Consider the following 11,119-nt stretch of genomic DNA (forward strand, 5'->3'; position numbering starts at 1 on the left):
TCTAACACTGCAAGAATTCAACTTCTGAATATTATCTCTTTACCTGTAAACACATCCAGACAAACAACCGAGTCAGAAACATAATCTAGCATTTCCTTCACATCAATTACCTCCATCTGATTCAACTGCTCTTAGCACACAATTGGGAGCACAGCATGACTCTATCCAATCGGGGCTATGTTCTGTAATGAAGAACCCACTCCTGAGTTCGACATTAATAAGTCGGTATAATTTGAATGGTCCACTTGTGAAACTCAATTACTCCAAATGTCCTTGGGGGATGAAGAATTCATGGAGTGAAATATCAGAAAGGTTACACCATAAAAATGTTTTGCCCAGTTTCTGAATCAAAGATTTATTTACTTGTGTTGCTGAGCCAATTGATGACAAGCATTTCGGATCACTTCTAGACTTTAATGATAATGATCCTGATAGAAAGGGGCATAAATGAGTTAGATTGTTCAGAAAGAAACACAAAAGTAGCTGTGCAATGGTTGATTGTTCCTCTTGCCTGTTCATGCTAGTTGCAGCCCTCATCCAAATGCAGGATCGGTCTGATTATTAATCCAAAAGTAAACTACAACTGGCTAATGACAGCTTCACTCCATTAACCACATTTGGATAGAACACTATGGGATGGCTGTCCAGACCAGCACAGCAAATTGTATAGAGTGAATCTTAAGGTGGAAGTGCTTCAGACCTGCTTGTGGAGAACACCTCTGCCATTCTTGATTGTAAAAAAATTACTTTCTCATTTAATCTTTTAAGGCCTTCTCCTCATCACAAGCTGATAGAACCAGATGGAGTATTCATAGCACACACTTTGTCCATTCACCGAAAAGTTTTATAACCAGGAATCTACAACAAGTGCAGGAGGTGATGGTGTAGTGTTATCATCATTCGATTGGTAATCCAGAGACTTAGGACTCTGGGACCTGGGTTTGAATTTTATTGTTAAGAATTTTTGAAGTGAAAAGTCTAGTGATTGCCATGGAACCATTGTAGATTATCGTACAAACACACCTCATTCACCCACACCTTTAGAGAAGGAAAATTGCCGTCCTTACCTGGTCTGACCTACATGCAACTCCATATCTACAGCAACCCAGTTGACTTATAACTGGCTTCTGAAATGGCCTAGTAAGCTACTGTGCTGGTATTGAACTGCTTTGAAGTCAGGAATGAAAAGGAATGAAACTGAACAAACCATCTGCCATCAGTTATGATGTCAGAAATATCAAAGTTCATCACCAACTATGGCATAGTGGCACTCCTGACCAAGCTGGTTGAGTCCTGAAGGACACAGCTGCCTGATTGAGTCTGTAGCAGATGCTGAAGGAATCTACAAAATGGAAAAGTACATTTGAGGTCATAATAATAATATAAAACAAAGAACTGCAGTTGCTGGAGATCCAAAACAAAAACAGCAACTATTGGAGAACCTCAATATGTCTGGCAGCATCTGTGAAGAGAAAAAGTGGAGCTGAGTCCCCAGAAAGATCAGCTATGATCTTATTGAGTAGTGGGGCAGCTTACTCATGCCCCTATTTCTTATGTTCTTAAAAATTGAATAAATGTTTTGAGTCAAGAGATTTTTGTTAGAGCAAAGGGTCTGTTTTTCTCTCCAGAGATGCTGAGTTTCTCCAGCAATTTTTGTTTTTATATTTGATCTAATCCTCATCAGTTGGCCACCACAGAGATATCCACTCATGACAGTATTGGTAGGAGAGACAAAGAACTACCTTTGTAGAGATGAAGCTCCATCTTCACATTGAGGGTACATTCAGTAAATTGTTCACCACCACCATTATGCTAAATGAGATAAATTCAAATAGACCTAGCAACTCAAAACTTGGCATCCATGAAGCACTATGGGTTAACAGCAGAGTAATTGTACACGAACACAATTTGCAACCTGACATATACCTTCATTCTACAATTGCTATCAAGCTATGGGATGGTTCAATGGACAGTGTAGTAAGGCAATCCAGGAGTAGCACCAGGTATACCTAAAAATGAAGGGCCAACCTGGTGAAGATATGATGCTTGACTACTAATGAATCAAACAGCATAGCAGCAAGTAACAGACAGGGCTAAATTTTTCCACGGCCTGTGAATCAGATGCACTCTGCAGTCCTGCTACATTCAGTCAGGAATGTTGTTAGGCAATTAATCAGTGGAAAAGATAAGGTTGAATCATTTGCGTCAATTTTCTTCCAGTAGTAGGTTCTCAAATGCATGTTTCACCTTGGTGTCCTCCAGAGGCCCCCAGTATTATAGATTCCAGTCTTCAGCCAATTTGAGTCACTTCATGTGATATCAAAAATGCCTGAAGCCACTGAAAACAGCAAAGGTTATAGGCATGACTACATTCTGGTCATAGTAATAAAGGCACTAGAACTAGCCACATTGCTAGCCAGGTTGTTCCAGTATTGCAAAACACTAGGATCTACTCAGCAATAAGAAAGCTGACCTGCTGCGCTTTTCTAGCAACACATTTTTCAGCTCTGATCTCCAGCATCTGCTGTCCTCACTTTCTCCCAATAAGAAAGCTTGCCCAATAATAATCTGTGTACAAACAGCAGGACAAAACCATGACTACCACCATCTAGAAAGGTAAAGGCAAAAGATAGGTGGGAACACCGTAACTAGGAAGTTCCTCTGCAAAGTATTGACCATCCTGACTTGGAAATACATCCCCATTCTTTCAGTGTCACTGGACCAAAATCATGGAGCTATCTTCCTGACAGCATTGTGAAAATACCTTCACCAAATAGACTGCGATGGTTCAAGAAAGTAAATCACAAGCACCTTTTTAAGGCCAACCAGGGATGGGCAATTATTGCTGACCCAGCCAGTGACAATCATTTCCCCTGAGCAAGTGAAACAGAAGACCCTGACTTTCATGCTGACACGGGATATGAAGTAGTCTGTCTTATTGCTCTCTTAGTGGGGCTGCCTGAATATAGCAGCAAACGGGTTTTGAACATCAGTGGAAAGATTAAAGTGCTTTGCAGCCCTAGTTTTTCACTGTCTTGTTTTAAAGGTTGTTTTAAACCTGGGGGTTTATCCTGAACCTCTGCTGACTAATCTAGAATCACAGAATCTCTACAATGCGCAAACAGGCCATTCGGCACATTGAGTCCACATCGAACCTCCAAAGAGCAGCCCACCTAGACCCATCCCCTTATCCCTATCCCTCGGACCCTGCATTTCCCATGGCTAATCCACCTAACCTGCACATCTTTGGACTGTGGAAGGAAACCAGAGCACCGACAGGAGATTGACACAGACATGGGGAGAAATGCAACTCCACACAGACAGTCACCTGAGGGTGGAATCGAACCCAGGTCTCAAGCACTGTTTAAAATAAAAAGGCCATTTTTGCAAGATCTCACAAAAGAATGTTGTGTAGCTAAGATGTAATTAGCTATTAAGTACGATGAAATAAATCTGCTTTGTTCAACAAGACCAATTGTCACTTTTGCCAGAAAGAATGCGCATCCCTTCCCACTTGATATGAGCAACTTAGACTAATACCAACAAGATGAATTGGTGGCAGTCAATCCACACAAAGCACCTCAGACTTTACAAATTGACATGATCACAACATATACTGTGAACCAGAAGTGGAAAAGGTTTCTCATTATCCATCCTGCTAAACTTATTTGTAATTTCAAAGCCCTTTATTGGGTTTCCTCTTGATTTTCTGTGTCACCAAAGAAATAAAGACCCGACTTCTCAAACTTGTTTGATGGTTGTTTCTTCACATTTTTAATAACATCTTAGTAAATCATTTCTCAAACTTCTCTACAACTCTGATATTCTTCAATATTGTGGTGTTTCCAGTATCTAAATTATCCAAATTAGACTTAATTTGCAATCATTACTTTGCTTTAATTTTAAAATAGACTCCCATAGCTCGTGATCTTCTTGCATAAGGGACTTAAGTTGTTCTCTTTTCTTCATGTATGCATGAAAAACAGGGTTATTTTACACACTGAACTGATTTGACCCTTGGCCTAACCACTTATCTTTTAAAAGTAGATTCAGAAACCATACATTTTCCTTTAACGAGGATATATCTGAATGCTCTCGCCCTCTAGCCTCCTCTAACTGCCTTCATTTGTCTAATAAGATGGTAAAATGCTATGCTGAGCCCATTGTTTTGCTAGGAAATGTGTTTGATATGAGAGACGAGGAAAGAAAAACAGTCAAATACAATCCAATGTCTTAGATACAACAAAGAAAATTCACTTATGGCAAGGAAGACATACTGGTAACTTATTGTATTTATAAAAATAATCTATGTTAGAATCTCAACATTCTTAACAATGTTTCTGTACAAATCAAACAATCCTGGCTTGTAAAATGAAAAGAAAAGGATTAATCCTATAAACTTCTAGATACATTGGGAAGAATTGGATGCATGAGGAATGGAGCACTAAATAGTGCAAGAAGAAAGGGTGTCAGGTTCTTGAGGTTGGGATGGAAACATTGAATTATCCCAGTGGCAACAGCAATGCTGACTGCATGCAGCTAAAAGATCACTTTTATGATTTTGCATGCAATGCATGCATATAAAACCGCAAATTTTTGCATTTAAGTTCCATGAGCAAATAAGCTGGTAGTGTACAGGAATAATGGTCCTTTCACAATTGGCTAAAGGTGATGATAAGGGTGAGCCAATTCTTGAGGTGGAGTCTGAGCCAATTGGTGCTCATGGCCATCTCCCAGAGATTTTTTTTGAAGCGAGGAAAAGAAGGTGTGAAGCATCAAGGTCAAAAATCACCAGAGGAAGTTTGGAGGGAAGGTTGAACATGACTGAAGGGAAGTCACAGGTCACTGAAGGGAGTTCCAGATTGTCTGAAAGCAAGACCATGCTGAAGCCAGAGTGAACACAATTCTGCCACAGGCACAAGATGTTTAAAAGTTCACGATACCATTGACAAATACAGCCTGACAAAAGTTCTGTCCTCTGTTGAACTCATGCGAGTAAAATTGATCTTGTATACCAGTGATCGCAGAGGATCAGTAGAGGAGTAACAATGCAGAGGAAAGATGGAACTATATGTATCAGAAGAAAGGCTAAAAGGCCCACACGGTATAATAGAACATCGAACATGGAACATAGAAAAGTACAGCACAGAACAGGCCCTTTGACCCATAATGTTGTGCCGAGGTTTAATCCTAATGGAAAATATAACAACTTAACCTACACACCCCTCAACTCACTGCAATCCATGTGCATGTCTAGCAGTTGCTTAAATATCCCTACTGACTCTGCTTCCGCCACCACAGTTGGCAACGCATTCCATGCATTCACAACTCTCTGCGTAAAGAACCTACCTCTGACGACTCCTTTATACCTTCCTCCAAATATCTTCAAACTATGAGTCCTCGTACCAGTCAATCCTGCCATGGGGAAAAGTCTCTGGCTATTGACTCTATCTATTCCACTTATTATCTTGTATACCTCGATCAAGTCTCTGGTAGGACCAGACATTGAGAGGATCAAGAGGAAAGCAACCAGGATCAGTCCAATACTGCTCTGTCCCAGATTTTACCACACTTCTGCCTCAAATATGTGTGAATATTGGAGAGGCAGCTCTGACAATGGCTGAATATTTCTAGGGAGATAGTCACTGACCTATGTGCTTTCCTTCAACATGGCCTGTGGGCCATTGAACTGGGAGGAATCCAACGGCAGTGACTTTAAAAGTCACAGTGACATTGAACTTCTGCAACAGCAGCTCCTTCCAGCATTTCGGGGGTACCGAGGGGTTGATATTTCACAAGCAGTCCCACATCACTGCACCAAAGGAGGGATGAATGCACAACTTAAAGGGGCTAGAGAGCTTATGAAGTTCAGGACAGATGCAGATAGCCAGTGGAAAAGTTCTATTGGGTTAACCAGCCATAATTGCCTGGGAGAACAAACCAAAAAGGCAGCATTTCAGTATCTGAAGGCTGGTGACAAATTTAAAGATAAAGGATAAGCAGTAGGAAGAGAAAACTTGAAATCTCCAACAATTGGCTGACCATTACAACATGTGATCTCCTCAAGATCTGACCGATGCCACTGGATGGAAACCCTTGATCTCCAGCTGATGGGTGCTACATTCAGTCGCACCAGGTTTTAGTCCAACCAGTTTATTTCAAATCACAAGCTATCAGAGCACTGCTCCTTTGTCAAGAGCACTCTGAAAGCTTGTACTTGGTGTTGTGTAACTTTTAACTTTGGTGTAAACACTGTTGTTACTGGTCAAGGAGATCGTGCTCAGAGAGGAGCTCCCAGAATAGGCAACTATTAAGTTCCTCCTCCTTATTCCTGTGCAATGACACCTCCCTGACTATGTGAGGAGGCAGGATTCCTGGAAAGTCAAGTGCCCCTTACCTCTTTCGCCAGGTACCCCTGTATAGGATCAATAGCTAGAACAAAGAAACACAGCTCTGAGTGCATATCCCTGAAGCCACTGACTTGTCACCTGAATCTGGCTCACCATTGCTGTGCTGTGCCTGGAGAAAGCCCTGCTGTGAACTGTTCAGGATGTGGTCCTCCTTTGTGCGCATGTGTCCGCACAAGTTGTGGCAACTCTGCCTGGTATGCCCCAGTCAGTCACTGCCACTCCTGCAGGCTTTTTACAACCATTAAGAAAAGGCCCCATCATAAGTGCCTCAGCCTGGGTATGTCCTCCAACAGCCCTTCGACCATCACAGGTTCCATCAGCTGCTTTGGTGTGACTATGACATGTTCCCTAAGGCTGAACTTCAATTCTAACTGCGATGTGCAACCAGCAAGGTGGCTGTTTCTGCATTGGTGGAGGCTGTAGGGAAAAGGTGTAATGGTCCACCCCTAAAACTGCAATGCCCTACTTCAGGTTGACTGCAGCATCACAGAAGATGGAGCAGGCCTCCCTGTAGAATGCAGTCTTCATGAGAACTATTTTAATCTAACACTTTTTATTCTAGTTGCACAGTAAGCATTAGATTAAATTCCCTACATTATGGAAACAGGCCATTTGGCCCACACCGACCTGCTAAAGAGTAACCTACCCAGACCCATTTCCTTACCCTATATTTACCCCATAACACTACGCGCAATTTAGCATTGCCAATTCACCTGACCTGCACATGTTTGGATTTGGGGGGAAACTGGAGCACCTGGAGGAAACCTACACAGACACGGGGAGAATTTGCAAACTCCACACAGATAGTCACCTGAGGTTGGGTCCCTGGCACTATTAGGCAGCAATGCTAACCACTGAACCACCGTGCCACTCCACTGACAAGGCCAGCAGTTGCAACCTATCCCTAACCACCTTGAATTGAGTCATTTGCTAGATCAATTCAGAGAGTAGTTAAGAGCAACCACATTGGTATCAGTTTGGAATTACATGTAGTCCAGATCATGTTCAGGTTTCCTTCCCTAAAGTGAACCAGATGTGATTTTAACAACAATCAATAGAAGTTTCGTAGCACTACTGCTGAGACCAGCTCGCAATGAAGCCACTGTTCTCATCACTGTAGGAGGTCATTTTCCTTCATCCTGCATTGGACTTTGGAACACCTTCACTCCAATCTCCCTCCATACATCCTTAGTCAGAAGGGCACTTCTCCTGAGGCTGTTAATAAGAAAGACTTCCTCCCAGACAATTCCAGTCAAAGCACTCTGGAGGAGAACATGCAGAGAGGCAATGGGGCCTTGCATTTTTAGCTCTGAGCCGCATGCCACCTGAGTCTGGAGGTCAAGATGATGAAATGATGAACCTGGCATTCTATGTCAGATTCTGACACACCACGATTGATGGTTTGGATGCATTGGCAGTGTGTTGAGGGTCACTTAAAAATCACACTGGGAACTCTGACCGCATCAGCTGATGGTGAGTTTAGGCGACTTCCTTCACAACCCCATTATATAATTGGCAGGCCCCCCAGCTTCACCACATTTATTAGCCAAGTGCAAATGAATTACAGTCGGCCGTCATTCCACTCTTGAAGAATGGAAGTGCCCCCAACTTCCAAGTCTGCCGTAGGGACCTGGGCCACAGCAATTGGATTCCATTTAGAAAACTAATTCCTCGCTAAAGTGTTAGCATTCTAAAAATAAAACATTAAGAAAAGCTTGATGAATGGCTGTCTCTGCAGGGTTATTGGATGTATAGATAGCAATAACAGATTGGAGAAAGCGATGCTTCCCAAGTTGCCCTGCTGAATGTGAGAATTATCTTGCAAAACTGGCAAGTTTTTTACTAGGCTTCAATAAAGCATATGGTCCCAATCTGCTAGTAACATTACCTTGTGCTTTAGTTGACCCTTTGATATACCTGATATGCTTATTTTTCTGCAGTAAATTTCAATGAACATAACATTATCCAATTTATGTAGAAGAGCCTTTCGAAAGGAGTAATTTTTTCACATTTTAATTTCTAGTCTTTATCTTTTAAACTGACAGTCAACTGTGAATATTTGAAAATGTGCTATGTCTAAGAATCCTCTGAACATGTCACTGGTCAGAAGTGGTATGATTGATTGGCACTTTTAACACTGGAAGTACAATACAGGAATGCCCTATTTTCCTCCCTTTATTTGTCCTTGCTATTAAGCTCTTGCAACCCTTAGCCATCTCTGTCCCATTATTCAAGGTATCTGCTTTTCATCCACTGCACATAAATTTAATTTATATGCCAATGATGTTTTTATACATTGTCAATCTATCTGCCTCTCTTCTGCATCTCATTACTGTCATTAAATAGTGCTCCAATACATCTCGTTACAAGGTTAATTGGGACAAATCTAAAATCCATCCCCTTCAATAAATATATTTTCTCACTGCCCACACCCCCTCCTTCTTGTGAGGGACATAGGAACCCAGTGCCTTACACATTATTGCACTCATTAATTGCAAATGATATTTTAAAGCCACACCTTTCCATCTTAAAAACAGTTGAACCTGAGAAATTAAAGTCTTTGAAATTAACATATTGTCAATTTTTGCTTCCAATTTTATCATATAATGTTTTGCCCATAATCTATTATGAGTTTAATTTGGCTAATTGGGTGGCTTTGCTATTCTAAATCCAATTCTGTTTAAGTGATCAGCTTCCATTTTTACCACAACTTTAAAATTCATGCACCATTTATAGGGTCAGGAAATAAACTGTTCATTTAGTCTTAATTTATGTTATCTCCCTTTTACATTCAGCTTCACAAACCAATTAAAAGCATCAGGAGAAAATCAAATAAAAGGAACTGCTTGGAAAAATATTTTTAAGTGGTGCATTTTATTTGCTATTTTAAGATTTGGATGAAATTTGCAATTTTCAACCGCACAACGAACATGTTACAATGAGCTGTTTGCCAATTTTAGGTTAGCGTCCCAGAAGCTAACAATTTATGTAGATCTGATTTTCTGTGCAGTTGAACTGAATTCAGAGATATCTGTTAGTAAATGAAACCATTAATACATGCAGAACTTTCAAAGGGTGGGAGCTGAGATGAAATCATTGAAATGCAAAGTAGTCAAATTGCAGTGATTTTATCTTTATTTCCAATAAATAATGTTAAAATATTTATAAATGGCTGTTAAAATTGGTAAAGAAATATGTTGCTCTGTGTTTTTAGTGAAATGTGTACTTTCCAACTATAAAATGAACATGCATGCTTTGTATCTGAGAGTTAGTAAGACAGATCTTTGACTGATTGAAAACAAATCATTCTTAGTACCATGTAGTTCCATTCAACAACATAATGACATCATGTCTTAATTGTCAAACTATGTATGCAGTTGCACAGGGTTTCAGGAAACAGGACCCCAGTGGGCTGTAATTAGGCGTGGTTCAACAGCATAACATCTGGAAGTTATTGTTACCACACTTTAACCATATAAACAAAGCTGTAATATAGATACCAATAACTTTTTTAAACTCTAGCTCTTTGTGTAGGAAGCTAATTGTTTTCAATTCATGAAACTGGCACAGATGCTGTGATTTAATTTTCTAATTACGTTGATTGCTTTTTATCCTTCTTCCTTTGCAGTTGTTTTAAAATTTAATTCTATAAATTCTGATGCCAAATTAAATTCCAGCAGGGCTAACTTTCCAAGTTTCATTATTGGTAAGAACTGTTTAATGGCTGGGATTTGTTTCAACGCAACATTGACCTACCCTTAAAATTTGGAAGTGCATTCTCTTAAAGTTTCCTGTTCTTGTGCCATAGGATCTTCACACATTTGCTGTGATTGGAGATGAGAAGGATTATTAACAACAAATTAATACTAATATCTATTGTATTTCATGATGATTAACTGCTGATTTAAAATACAATGAAATAGAATTAGAAAAATCTAGCTGAGCAGAATGCTTAGATTTACATATTGTATTCAGGAAAACAAAATTAATACATTTTACATTTGGAAATCAGAAATTATCTATTCAATTTACAGTAGTTTGGGAAAATTCAACAAATACTAATATCAATCCAATGATATCCATACTAATCCTTAGTTTGTGTCCATTCCATGTTTCTATTTTGCCACGATTACCCTGAAAGTAATAGCAGCTATGGATTTTCCTTTACTTTCTGCATCTTAAATTGATTTTACAGGCAGTTAAAATAAAATTTCCACCATAATTTTAAAACAGCTGAATCTAAACATCTCTTAATATAAAACAAATTTCTATTGACTTCAGACAAATGCGTACCTGATCCAAGCATAGAATTCCATTAGACCAAATGATTTCCTTTTCATTCCTATTATGTGCTATTCTTGATCCAGGCATAACTGATGCATAATATTCATCCAAGCATAAAATCTTCCCCAATTACTTATATTCTTCATAGTAAGGACACGGAATATTGCCAAAACATTGTCTAATTTCACTGACAGATATTTCTTAGCAAAACAATAATGGGTTAGGATGTGACTTTCTAACCTCACAGCTGTGGCATGAATAAGTAAAAATGAGTTTTTTTTTTCCCCTGAATGACTACATTCACGTATCCAATTGGATTTAGATTTGTATTTTAACTCTGTTTTTCAGCAGTTTTCTTAGCTACACTTTTTTCATGTAATCTTCATGAAACATTGTATGCCTTTGAAGTTTGTCTCCATATTACT

General features: G+C 39.6%; 1 long non-coding RNA gene across 1 annotated transcript in view; it reads right to left on the minus strand.

The window, feature by feature from the left end:
• LOC132822143 (uncharacterized) overlaps positions 1 to 10,771 on the minus strand; it is a 128,543-nt gene extending 117,772 nt beyond the window's left edge. Inside the window, exons 1-2 of the long non-coding RNA XR_009645404.1 lie at positions 10,704 to 10,771; positions 10,167 to 10,234 (exon numbers count right to left, since the gene is read on the minus strand). This is a non-coding gene — a long non-coding RNA (uncharacterized LOC132822143). The remainder of the gene's footprint in view (positions 1 to 10,166; positions 10,235 to 10,703) is intronic.
• Positions 10,772 to 11,119: the final 348 nt, after the last annotated feature.

This window comes from Hemiscyllium ocellatum, chromosome 14 (assembly GCF_020745735.1).
Source record: "Hemiscyllium ocellatum isolate sHemOce1 chromosome 14, sHemOce1.pat.X.cur, whole genome shotgun sequence".
NCBI lineage: Eukaryota > Metazoa > Chordata > Chondrichthyes > Orectolobiformes > Hemiscylliidae > Hemiscyllium > Hemiscyllium ocellatum.